Source organism: Physeter macrocephalus, chromosome 11 (genome assembly GCF_002837175.3).
Source record: "Physeter macrocephalus isolate SW-GA chromosome 11, ASM283717v5, whole genome shotgun sequence".
NCBI lineage: Eukaryota > Metazoa > Chordata > Mammalia > Artiodactyla > Physeteridae > Physeter > Physeter macrocephalus.
In genome coordinates, this window is record NC_041224.1 from 160,033,859 (window position 1) to 160,047,432 (window position 13,574).

The 13,574-nt window shown below is 37.6% G+C and overlaps 1 protein-coding gene across 7 annotated transcripts in view; it reads right to left on the reverse strand.

The window, feature by feature from the left end:
- The window catches only part of DIO2 (iodothyronine deiodinase 2), a 122,202-nt gene that overhangs the window by 43,891 nt on the left and 64,737 nt on the right, over nucleotides 1-13,574 (reverse strand). The window contains exon 3 of one of the 7 annotated variants that reach the window (XM_055088660.1): nucleotides 13,089-13,139. The exons of the other annotated variants lie outside the window; for them this stretch is intronic. The gene's annotated coding sequence lies outside the window, so the exon portion shown is untranslated. The remainder of the gene's footprint in view (nucleotides 1-13,088; nucleotides 13,140-13,574) is intronic. 7 annotated transcript variants of the gene reach the window in all.

Genomic DNA, 13,574 nt, shown 5'->3' on the forward strand with positions numbered 1-13,574 from the left:
TAAAAATGTCTGAGATTTTGCTATATAATATGATCTTTCGGAAGGGTCAACACTAATGTTTTAGGTCAGTTCAGCAGGCTTGAGTTCAACTCTGTAAGTGGGTAAATTCCAACAGGATTCTAACAAATCCACCCAGAAGAGCCAGAATGTGTGCATAGATTATTTATGTTGAGTTCCTCCACTGGTAGAACAGGGAAGCCCTGAAGGAATCGTGTAGTTGTCGGAGCATCAGCTAAAATACTTAGAGGCTCTGAAATCAAATTCAAATCCCCAAAAGGCCCACTTAGTCCTCACATTACAAGGTACATTCATGGAGTATAATGTTGTCTGCTTTAGGAGGCTTTAGGATGAGACTTTTATATCAATACAATGCACACAGAACTTTGGTCTTAAAGATCCCATGGTATTTTTGATATCAGGAGAGGCTTGCCTTAGCATTCTCAGCCAAAATTTCTGGGAATCAGCTGAAATTTTGGAGTCATTGAGAATTTGGCTATATATATATATATCTAATCTCAGATTAATAATAAAAGACATTTTTAAATTTAAAATCTCAAACTGTCTTACATATCTAGAGTAAATAAAGTGCTCCAAAAAATGTTTCCCTACATTAGAATGAGAAGAATCTATGTTGGCCAAGTTTTCACCTTCGAACTGCATATAGAACCATGAAGCAGTTCTAAAAATTTCCAAAGATTCAGGTAAATATACAGTTCTCTAAATCTTTTTGGAAAAAGAGATTTTCTTTTGTTTGTTTCACCAAGAAACCTGCTACCTGTCTGTATTCATCTTAAAGCACCATCTCCTGCCTCTCTCCCCTCTTTTTCACTGGAGGATGAATGGGACATGAATGAGATCAAGTGAAGTTCTTTAAAGTCAATCATTCTATCTGTCTATTTATCTATCTCACTCTCAATCTCTCTCTCTCTGAACTTTCATGTGTAGCTACTCCTGCTCCTTAGGTCAGCATTCCTTACACTCTCTTTCAGATAAATCCTAAGGATCCTTTAGCACTCAGCTGAGCTGTCACTTCCTTCAGAAACCTCTAGAAATTCTAATTATCTTTCTCTCACTTTAAGCTTCTCCTCTCTTTTGACCAGATTTGAACCTTCCCAACTTCCACAGTAACTTTTGCTTCTTTCTGTCATAACGCTTATCTATATGTCTCCTCCTCCAGCAAGAGTTCCTCAAATCTAGACTGCCTTATCTGTACCTAGTTTGTAGTCTAATTTTGTTAAATATTTGTTAATAAGTGTGTAATGGAAGGCCGATAAACTACTTTTTCGCTCACTGGCAGAGATACAAAGCAAATGTGCATCTTTTCTTTTGAAGTTGCTAACAAATTACATTCATTCATTAATCCATTGAAAATATTTATTGTAAAACTCGTATGTCTGGCACTTCAGGCACAGAAGACAGAGTGATAAACAAGCCAAAAAGTGTCCTTATTCTCTAGAGCTTATATTCTAGTGGGGGAGACATACAATAAAGCAAACCAAAGCAAAAAAAAAAAAAAAAAAAAAAAGTAAATCTACAATATGATGTCAGTTAGTGTTATACGCTATGAAGAAAAGTCATTCAGAGCCAGGGATAGAAAGTGAATGTTTGTGTGTGGTGGGACGGGGGCAGGAGCGGGGCTCAAGGGAGCCTTTTCTGACCTGAATAATGTGAGTGAGTGAATGAGAGCAAACATGGAAGGAAGAGCATTCCAGTTAGGGGAACAGCAAATGCAGATTCTGACATGTAAGCATGTTTGATGTAAATGGAGAACAGGAATGAGGCAGTGTGGCTAGAGCAGAGAATGAGGGCAGAGTGGTAAGAGAAGGCTGTAAAGGTGGGCAGAACTCTGACCATTCAGAGGCTTGGAGGCTCTTAATGGTCTTTGCATGGGATGCGTATAATGCAAATGTGAACGGGGCCCCTTGGAGGGCTTTGATAAGAGACATGACAGTCTGATTTATGTTTTAGAGGGAGCACTCCAGCTGCTAGGTAAAAACAGAAGGTAGGAGGACACAGACAATTGTTAGGAAGTTCTTAGAGTAATCTGGGTCAAAGATGATGGCGGCTTTACCTAAGGTGGTAATAATGGAGGTGGTAGGAAGTAATCAGATTTCAGGTCAGTTTTGAATGCAGAGCCAAGAGGATTTGGCGCTTACTATTGTGAAGCTATGTTTTAAGTTTATTACAAAGTAAATAAGGATCAGGTTAATCTCATGATTAATCATAACACTAACAACACATACACATGCATAAACACGCACACACCAAACAGATATAGCTAATGACACAAAATACATGAAGCCCTTGGTTTGGCCTGATCTGAGGCTATAGACACTATTTTTAGATTCTATGGGTGACTTAGAATTCACCTGACAACCACTGAGTAATTGCTCCAAGTGAGCTCACTAGTCTACAACTGCAGTTTGTCAGCATTCACTTCACAAATGCATTGCCCTGAGTACAAATATTAGTGTGCCCGTGAGGAGTTACTTCTACCCCTCTGCCATCACAAAACACTGGTTTGGTGTCCACCCAGAAAGGCTAGGCTATCCCAAGCTCCACTTCAGAGATATAATAAAAAAGGAGCGGTTTGGAGTTTGAATCTTGACTTTGCCACTTAACTGACTAACCTTAAATGACTTACTTAACCTCTCTCTGAAACTTAGTTTACTCATGTATGAAATGTAGATAGTCAACAAACTTGGAGAGATGTTTGAAATTCTTCCTCGTCCTGCTTCCTGTGCTTCTGGACCTCATTCAGAGTCTTGTCTGGAAAAGTATAGCATCAAGGTAAAACTGGTGAAACCACCAACAGGAACATCCGTGGCATATTCAACATTCACAGCCATGTCCAATGTCAGAATTTGTCTCTGCTCCAAAGACCTTTAGCTTGGAACAATTCCCGTCTAGAGTGGCATCCCTAGGACTGCTTGCTGTCTCTGTAACAGAATCCAAAGACAGCTTCCAGTCTCAAGTTTCCATGAAAATCCTTGGCACTCTTGAGGGTAATAATACTGTCAGCACAGCAATCCACAAATGGAGATGATAATAATGTCTCAGAAAGGAGGCATCGAACTGAGACTTTTTCAAGATTTGGCAAGTCAGTCTCTTTATGCTGCCCTTTTGGTCACTGAAGAGCTAAGGCCACTTTAGTTACATTAATTTTAGAGCAGTGTTTTAGGATAAAGGCTAAAATTGCTCCAGTGGGAGAGAGGAAAAGAAAGAGCAGACAAGAGCCAAGGGTTGAGAGTTGAGCAATGTGTCAATACAAACAATGGAAATCATCAGCCGACACTGAGGGCAAATTACTTTCATATATAGAAATTACGCCACAATAAAAGAGACTGATAGATGCTTACACAGCTGTGGTTATTAGGGCGACATAATAGCGTCTGTTCAAAGCAAATATTGAAGTAGCAGCAGGCGCAATATGACAGGCTTTCAGACCTTACCAACAATGGAGAAGAGACAAGTACCAAATAAGGCAATAAAATCATCAGGGGAAAAAAGAATAAAGATTGAGCCCTGGATTAATGTGATGAAGTGGGAGTGATGTGAGGAGGGTTTTAACAAGGCTACTTTTCTGGTGTGTGAGGTTAATTCTAGATATCTAACAGGTTAACAGACAATTTTCAGTTTTACAACCTGTGCATAATCAGAGTGGTGTTTGTGAGTTACTCGTTCTGTTTGTAACTGAAATTTGGAGTTTGGACTGTGCAATGATTGATATCAGAAGGGAGATGGAACATACAAAGAGTTGGCATTTTGTCCTCCAGAAGGAAATGTCCCGTAGATAAAATAACCTAAAAACTTCTTTCCCAGCAGTGCATTAGAATGTGTAATTTGGATAAAATGTATTATTGGAAATGGTGGTAAAGAATAACTAAAATAAGCGTGTATCTCTTCTGTTGACATCATTTTTTAACACGGGGCCTCAATTAAAACTAGGCTCTCTCTTCTCAAGAAATAATATGTTTTCTTCCCTTTCCCGGACACATTTTACCGGAACAATAGCATTTGGTTTTGATAAATATACCCTTTGATATCATAAGAGAGGATCACTACCTTTATTTACTTCTTGTCTCAACCTGAAATGTGGCTCTGGAAATACTACTTGTTAAAGATGCCAAGGAGAGGAACAACTTTACCTATTATATAAAATTGAATATTATATGTGATTTTTAGTCATTTTTATAAATTTATAGCAAAAAGCAGACACTATAGCCACTGTTAAAAAGTTATTAGCATTATCAGCCAACCAACTCTAATTCAAGGAATACTGTAACTCATTGACCATAATCTGCTGATTATCTCTTCTGTAAACTGTATTTCAGGCCCTTTAACTACTTAAAATTTTCTTCTTTCTTCTGAGCCTGAGAGCTCACTTCTTATGGAGGAGTTAACTGTGAGTTTGTAAAGCTTAAAAACTTCACAGTTTCATTTGCTTCTTTTTGTTCAACTGAAAGAGGCCTTGAGGAAGTGTGACTGACATTTATGATAATTACTTTTGGAGATTAAAATAATGTAGGGTTTCGAAAGGTTTAAAATTTATACACCATATTGGACCTCACATGATTATGGCTTCTTTCATATCATTTCAGTCAGGTATTTAAATCCATTTGATGTGAATGTAATAGTCATTTTAATGGATATTGTTAATTCCTTGTTTTCAGCATAATAGATAAAGGGGATTTTAATTAAATTCATAGTATGAGTACTTATTGGGGGTAAAAAGTTTCACAGAATTATTATTTTTTCTGGCATGACATGTAAAGAACATTGTAAAAGACAGGGAAGAGAGCAATATCAGAGTGCAGCTGGCATTAGAATCAGGCCAGTTTCATCTCCCCCATAGATGATGGGGCAGGCTTCAAATAACACTAAAAAGTGTACCTTGAGACTATAGTGTCCATAAGGGACCAGCACAATGTAACAACATTGCTTGCTTTCTTCAAAACTGGTGGAACTCTTAAAGGTGAGAGTTTGGGTTTCCCCAAAAGCCTCAATAGAGAGCCCAATCCTAGGTCCCACAGCAGCCCTCTAGAAATATGGTAAGAAATGGCAAGAGCTTTTGTCCCAGTAGTTCCAATTCCTGTGACAGCTCAGAAAATCATAAGAACTGCTTCTCCCTGGGGGTTTTAGGACACTCCTGGTTATAAACCCTCGGTGACCGAGGGGCTCCAAAAGTCATTGGTCTGGTCACAAAGGAACTATGACATCAGAGAGAGTAGCAGTCAGGGAATGAAAAGTCCAACAAGAACCACTGAGATGGTGAGTTTATTTTGGTAGAAAGGGAAAGCCTGAATTATTTATTCTGTAGAATTTTTACAACATAGTATTGATTGACCATGTCTCTCTGGGTCACTAAGCCCAGAAACTCTGCCCTTAGCCTGCTACTCACAAACCTTTGTCATAAATTCCTTAGTGTTGTTAGACTGCTTTCATACAGCACAATCATTAAAAAATATAGTGGAAACTTCCACTGGGGAAAAGAATAGTTATATGCAGTTCCAACCATTTCCAAACAATCTTTGCAATGAATAAACCCGCTACACTCCTATCTTATCTTTGAAACTTTGAGTTAGGATGCTAAAAGTAACTTACGCAATAGGTATATTTATACACTTACACACATATAATACGAATATGTTAATAGTTTCCTCTGGGCAGAGGAATTATGTGTGACTTTCTTTTACTTTTATGTGACAATATTACAATGGTAATGAATATGCATTACTTTTAAAATCTGCACAAATGCCTCGAAAAATTGAAAAAGTAAGTAACATATAAAAAGGTATCTTTCTTTCTCTCTCCAAACAAACACAGTTCCTTCCACACTCAGTGTTTATCCTAACAATCTCTCCAAGATTTAGAAATAGTTGGTATGGAGAGGAATGTATAAAATCTAACTACATTACACTTCTTAATTTTCCCAAATTAACTGGAAGGAGTAGTTTTAATACACATTCTTTGGGGAGAAAAGGGGACACCCACTTTTTAAAAATTGGGGTATAATTGCTTTACAGTGTTGTGTTTCTGCTGTACAGAGAAGTGAATCAGCTATAGGTATACCTATATCCCCTCCCTCTTGGACTCCCCCCCCCCCATCCCACACATCTAGGTCATCACAGAGCACCGAGCTGAGCTCCCCATGCTATACAGTAGGTTCCCACTAGCTATCTATTTTACACATGGTAATGTATTTATGTCAAACCTAATTTCCCAATTCATCTCACCCTCCCCTTCCCAAGTTGTGTCCATACGTCTGTTCTCTACGTCTGCGTTTCTATTCCTGCCCTGCAAATATGTTCATCTGTACCATTTTTCTAGATTCCACGTATATGCATTAATAGATGATATTTGTTTTTCTCTTTCTGACTTACTTCACTCATATGACAGTCTCTAGGTCCATCCTTGTCTCTACAAATGACCCAATTTCGTTTCTTTTTATGGCTGAGTAATATTCCATTGTATATGTGCACCACATCTTCTTCATCCACTCATCTGTATACCCACTGTTAACATGAACTGCCTGATATCACTCTCCCTTTCATGATTAAAATTCTCAGGGGTACTTCTTGCCTCAACCTCCTTGTCAAACACTTCTCAGTATTTACCATGTGCTTCTACCTCCCACCCATCAATTCCTTAAAACTCATCTCCCAAAAGTCACCAATGATCTCCTATTAACCCAATTAAAACATGCTTCTCACTCTTCCTCTTTGACCCTTCTGCTATATTTGACAATTTTGACTTGCTCCTCCTTCTTCAGAAATCAAAGGCAAACTGAATTTATTACTCTTGCCCTTCTCTAATTCCAGTGTCTATTCTTATCTTCTCTAATTTCAATGGCTATTCTTTCTTTGTTTTCATCACCCATTTTAAGTTTTATCTTGGCTCTGTTTGCTCCTCCCACTTCCCATGTGAAAGCCATTTCCAAGTCTGTTTTCAATCTTCATGCCACTTTATTTCAGCAAACATTGCTTTAAAACCTGCTACATATTTGACATTGTGCTAGGCACTGGGTATGGACTGAAAACAGAGTGATATACAAAGGAGAAAGTGGCAGATTTGCTTGAAGAGGGTATGGAATAACCTCCCCTGGGAAGAGGTAGGTCTCATAGGTCATAATAAAGATGCTAAACTTCTTAGACTTCATCTCATGAACAAAGGGAAACTGAGGAATTTTAAGCCAGGAAGTAATTCATATTTGCATTTTAGAAAAATTGTTAAAAGGAGTGAAAGAAATGAAAGAAAATAACTAGAGATGAGGATACTTACTGGGACATGATTCTTGTTGGCTAGGTGAGAACTGATGCAAGCATGAACTAATGCAGTGTAAATGAGGATGGAGAAGAGTGAAGGAAGTTAAGAAGAGTTGGAATTAAAGAGAGAAAATCTATAGGATTTGATGTTGATTCCATATAGGAGGGACAGAAAGTGAGAAAGAATGGAATCCCAGGATTCTGATGTGGGTTTCTGAATGGATGATGCTGATGCTGTATCTTACAGATAGGCAATATAGGAAGAGGTTGGTAGGGGAGATAGGGGGTTGAATTTTAGACACATTGAGATTGAGATATCTCAGGGAAATCCAGGGAGTGTTGGCTAGATGGATCTGGAGCTAATGCTCTGAACTGGAATATAGATTTGACACTCATAAGTATAAAAGAGATAGTCCAATCCTATGATTATAACAGGAAAATAGATGAGACACTCAGGGAGAAAGAACAGAATGAGGAGAAAATAACATGAAGTCAGAGTCCAGGAAGTAATGGCACCCAAGTGTAAGAAGAAAAAATTAGCAAAGGAAAAAGAAATGATTGCTAATTCTATAAACCCACCTGCATTTGTGGTGATATTCTCTTTTCCTTCTTGCTACTACTGAGGTGTACCACTAAAAATTTCTACCCTCCCAAGCAAGTTTGCAAATAACTCCAAAATCACTGACTCAACTTCTTCTAAACTTCTTAACAAGACACTCCAAATCTGATTCAAGTCTATTTTACCCAGACTTTTCTACCATAACTCCCTTACATAGCCCCTGAGTTTTAGCCAGTCAAGACAATCCCTTTTCTTCAAACTTTGCATTCACTGTTCTGCCTCTCTGCCTTTATTCATGTTGTTCCTTCTTCCTGGAATTCCCACATCCCCCATACCTAGCATCTCCACCAGCCATTGTTCATCATCCTTACCCATGACTTATGAGAAGCTAAAAAGAGCCCAAACTGGAGTCACTACCATCAAAGGGAAAAGGACAAAAAAATACTAATACTTGGGATCTACTAATGTGTTAAAACTATGCTAGACAGGGAGTATGTGAGTGCTTGTGAATAAATATCATTTAATCTTCACAGCAACCTTAGAAAGTCTCTTTTGTAGATGAAGACACTGAGGCTCATTTATCACTTAATGAATGTTTATCAAATGTCTATTATTGCCAGGCACTGTGCTAGATGCTAGATAAACAATAGGGAACCAAACAGAGTCTCTAGTTGCTCCTACAAAGAGCTAACAATAGTGGGAGAGACAAATATTAAAATATATTTGTGTAAATAAATGTTTAATGGCAAGTTGGAGTAAGGGCCATAAAGTGAAAGGATGGGAAACTAATTCAGGGAAGGGGGTCTCTTTGCTAAGGCAGGCTCACTTAAGCTAAGACTTCCAGGATGAGTAGACAGATGAAAGGAGTGGAAATCATGTTTCAAGCAAAGGGAAGAGGCTGTCTGAAGTGAAGGAAATTATTAAAGGCCAATGAGGCCAGAGAGATGTGAGTAAACTGGAAACAAGTGCTCTGTGAGACTGACAAAGTAGGCAAGAACAAGATTTTGCACGTCCTTGCAGACCATGTTTAAAAGTTTAGATTTTTCTCACCAAGCAATTAGAAGAGATTGAAGGATTTTAAGCAGCAGAGTTACACAAGACCAATGTTTACAACAAATCAGAAAAAGTAAATAAAGTCATGCCAATAATAAATGGTAGAGCAAAAGATTAAACACTGGGTCTGATGCCTAACATTTGCAGAAAGTTTGTAATCGCAGTCCAAGCCTATTAGTATAATCTGAAAGGCATGGTCACCCCTGGCCTGGCTTGGGTGGTCTAATTCAGATACTGATGCCTTTTTTTTTTTTTTTTTGGCCACACCACATGGCATGTGGGATCATAGTCCCTGACCAGGGATCGAACCCACACCCCACACCCCCTGCCTTGGAAGCATGGAGTCTTAACCACTGGACTGCCAGGGAAGTCCTCTGATGCCTTTTAATTCGAAGACTTAGCTGACAATCTCCTGAGTAACATAAACTTTCTCTTTTCCATATGGAACCATAGGGCTGTCTTTCAAGTGATGCATGCTTTTTATATCCACTGTAGCAAAGGTAACCCTTGCTTTTTAACTGCCTTTTAACTCAGCATCATCCCCTAGAATGACAACTGTGGTCCAATAAGGTGTTTGGGGTGGTGCTGCTGTGGTGAAAATCAGGCACATCAGTATCAAGGCTTCCTAGAAAGATATCTAACTAACCAAAGGCAGCATCGGGTGGTAGAACCTGATTGCCCAGTTTCCAAATCTGGCTTCACCATGTTAACTGTATGACCCTGGGCTAGGGACTCTGAGCCTATTTTCTCATCTATAAAATGGGGATGTGATAATAATAATAACAATAACTAATTCATAGAGTTGTGAGGATTAAATAAACTAATATATATAAAGCACTTGCAACATTACCTAGCACTAAATGAGTGTTATATAAGTGATGTCTATTATTATGAATAATAATAATTATAAAGGCATTTGAAATTTAGGGTGTTTCTAAGAAAAAATTTGCATATATCCATTTGTAACCATTTTTTATAAATAGACTGTCCTTCTAAGGTGAAGAATCCAAAGGAAAGAGACGTTATTTCATATCCCTATGGTAACATGTGAAGTTTGTGCTTGTCAGATGCTTCATGACCACTTTTGTGCTTCTGTCCCAACATGAGAAGTAGGAAAGCTCAGACAAGTGGACTGTGTTCCCATCTGGAGTCCAGTAGAAGGTACACCCTCAAAGCACCACCTCTGAAAAACACTGGCAGACTGGCAGGATCTGAAATCCACTCAACAACCTTTTAAGACCATTTCTGGTGCTTATCAAATCAACAACCATTTATAAGGTACAGAAACAAGCCTAGAGACCATGTCAGATTGAACACTTCACCAAGGTGACAACTCCTAAGAGATTCCAAACTAGTTTCTAGACAAGTTACCTGAAATATATTACAATTGGCCTCCCCACCTGATCCCTGCAATAGAGAATGCAGAGCAAGTAGAATGCAGAGAGGGCTTCCCTGATCCTATTACTACATTGAAGACATGCAAGGCTCTAAAACCGTTGGTTACTTAAATGGAATGAGTCCTCAGGTTTATTGCTGCCATATTTTGCCAGATGTTGAGATCTAGCTCAGGTGTCCAAATTGACCTCTCCCTAGAGGAAAGAAAGAGGGACCTTGAAAATGTTTCCAAAACTAGGAAGAAAAAAGTGTAGAAGAGGGAAAAATTGGATAAAATCAGGGTAAACTTAATTGTGGGGGAGAGGCACTGGCAAGGAATGAAGGGCAAAATATAATGAGTAACTGAGCACAGTTTTCACATATTACAGTTGAAAACTGATTTAAAGAGCATCAAGAAGAAAAGATGCTAGGGAAGAAGACAGGTCATTTCCCTTCCAACCTGACTCCATTGTCTACCTGAGGACAAAACTAAAATCTTCTATGATTCTTCTACCCAGATAATAATCATTAGCTTTTTGGCATGTATGCTTATTATATTCTTCATAGATATATTTATATAAACTTAAGTTAAATTGTAATTATACTCTACACATTGTTTTGTAAACTAACCTTTCATTTAATAAACACTTACCTAAATTATTACTCTTATAAATTATGATCTTTAATGACTGCTTAGAATCTTCTCTTATGGCTAAATTCTAAATTATTCAATCAATAATCCATTGTTGGCCATTTCAATTGTTTGCAATTATAGTAATGTTGCAATAATCATCCTTATATCAGATTATTTTTTTAGACTAAGTGGAAAGAGAATTATTAGGTTGAAGGCTATAAACATTTTTAAGGCACGTGTGATATTTATTGTTAACTTGTACCCATTAAGGTGTACTATTTGCCTTTCCACCAGCAGTATATAAGTCTACATTGATTAAAAAACAAAATATAAGCAAAGCTAAATAACAGTTTCTACTTCCAAATAACAGGACAGGAACTATAAAGTTATAATAATTAAAAGAAGCAAGCATAGCTTTTCTTAAATTAGTGAGCAAATAAAACTGATATATTTGTCACAGATTCATTCTAATGCTCTTCTAAAGCTTTTATTTTTTTTAAAATCTCATTTACCTCTTTAAAAACACAGTAGAGGATAACTCAGACAGGCTTTGGAGTAAGAGAGAAGTGGGCTCAAGTCCTAGTTCTCCAGTTGAAAACCCTGGTGAATTATTGAACTCTGTGAGGTTAAATTTATTCATATATAAAATGAGCATAAGCACACCTCTCAGGATTGTTGGAAAGACCACACAAGATGACGAATGGAAGTTGCTTAGGATGGTGCTTGATTCTTAGAAGGTCTTCTCTCCTAGAGAATCTTCCATCAACTTTATTATTTTTTTTCATTAATTTGTATTGGGAGTATGGTTGCTTTACAATGTTGTGTTAGCCTCCACTGCACAACAAAATGAATCAGCCATACACATACAGATATCCCCTCCCTTTTGGACTTCACTCCCATTTAGGTTACCACAGTGCATTAGGTAGAATTCCCTGTGCTATACAGTATGGTCCCCTCAGCTGTCTATTTTATACATAGCACCAATAATGTTCCATCAACTTTAAACATGTTCTGTTCATGGTATTTTTTTAACATAATGGGAATATGCTCATATGTTGCTGAAATGAATCTAAAAACTGTTGTGCCCATTCTTCTGTTAATTTTTTTTATCAGGAAATATTAAGAAATAAGCCATAAATCCTGACATAAATATTTAAGAAAAAGCTTTATTTGTTCAATGTTTTAAAAGTTAAAATTACCAATCAAACTGAGAAAAGCAGGATCTGCCCTTCAAATACCAGCTGTGTTGGCTAAACCCTTGTTCCTCCTTCTCCATGGTTATGCTGGCCTTTTCCTCAAGGGGTCCACCCATTAAAAGAGCCATTTTTAGTCTCTTTGTCCTCATTGTTTTCTTATTTTTCAGATCTTCTCTCATGATTAATCTTTCCCATAAACTCCATGCATCCTGATTGCTTCTTTTTTGCTCCATTTTGTGATTTAAATTCTATCAGGCAGTAGGGTTGGGAGGCCAAAAAGCTTATAATGTGAGACACTGAAGGATAAAGTGGTAGAGACTTGTCTAATACACTGATGAATAGCTAACATAATTGACTCAAACATATGAACAAAAGAAAGTCATAAGAACTAAAAATGCGTGGGCATTAAACTATGTCATAAACAGGGGAGATTAGCCCAATGAGTCACAGAACCATGCTGTCTGAATATTAGAATATGGATTGAGAGGAAAATAGATGAATTTTTACCTTTTGCTCCAGAACCTTCATTTTTTTTTCAGTAATAAATTAAGCTTTCACATTTTAAAAATCCTAAGTGTGAGTGTATGTGTTGACTAATGCCATCTTGTCTGCATTTACTGTTCACTGCAGTTACCCTTGGGAATCAGCATCCCATTCAAGAAAGCTACAAATTGATCAGATGTTCAAATTGGCCTCTGTAATGGCACAAGATGAGCGCATTTCAAGGGAGGATACTGCTGAGCACTTTGTCCTTTAGTTTTATATAAAATTAAGGAATTTTTAAAAAGAAATTATGATGTGTTGCCATGTACTAAATGTTTGTGCCTCCCCCCTAAAAAATTTGTATGTTGAAGTCTAACCCCCAATGTGATGTTTTGGGCAGTGGGGACTTTGGGAGATAATTAGGTCATGGGGGTGGAGTCATGACGGGACTGATGCCCTTATAAGTACATGAAGAGCACGAAGCAAGAAGACAGCCATCTATGAAAGAAGAAGCAGGCTCTCACCAGACACTGAATCTCTTGGCTTCTTCATCTTGTACTTCCCAGCCTGTAGAACTGTGAGAAATAAACATTTGTTGTTTAAGCCACCCAGTCTATGATATTTTTGTTGTAGCAGCCTAAACTGATTAAGAAAGTTGTCAATGTTGATGAAGTTTGCCACAGTACATCAATAAAGAAAAGAAAAAAAATAATAGGATAAGGGATTTATCTGATGTGATTATTAGGGATAAAGGCAGGTAACAACATTTTCCCAACGAAGTCTATTTCAGTTTGTCATATAAATCAGATCACACACTTTCCAAACCTCTCAAAGGTTTTGAAGGCAAAGGAGGCAGTCACACAAAACCCTGGACCCAGTACTGGGTCTCTATGTTACCAACACATCCAGATAGTCTGCAAAAAATCTATTGGTCCCACACTTAAATGGCTAATTTTTTTTTTCAACTCTCAGCAATAATTTAACGCCAGGATTTATTCAAGATATAATTT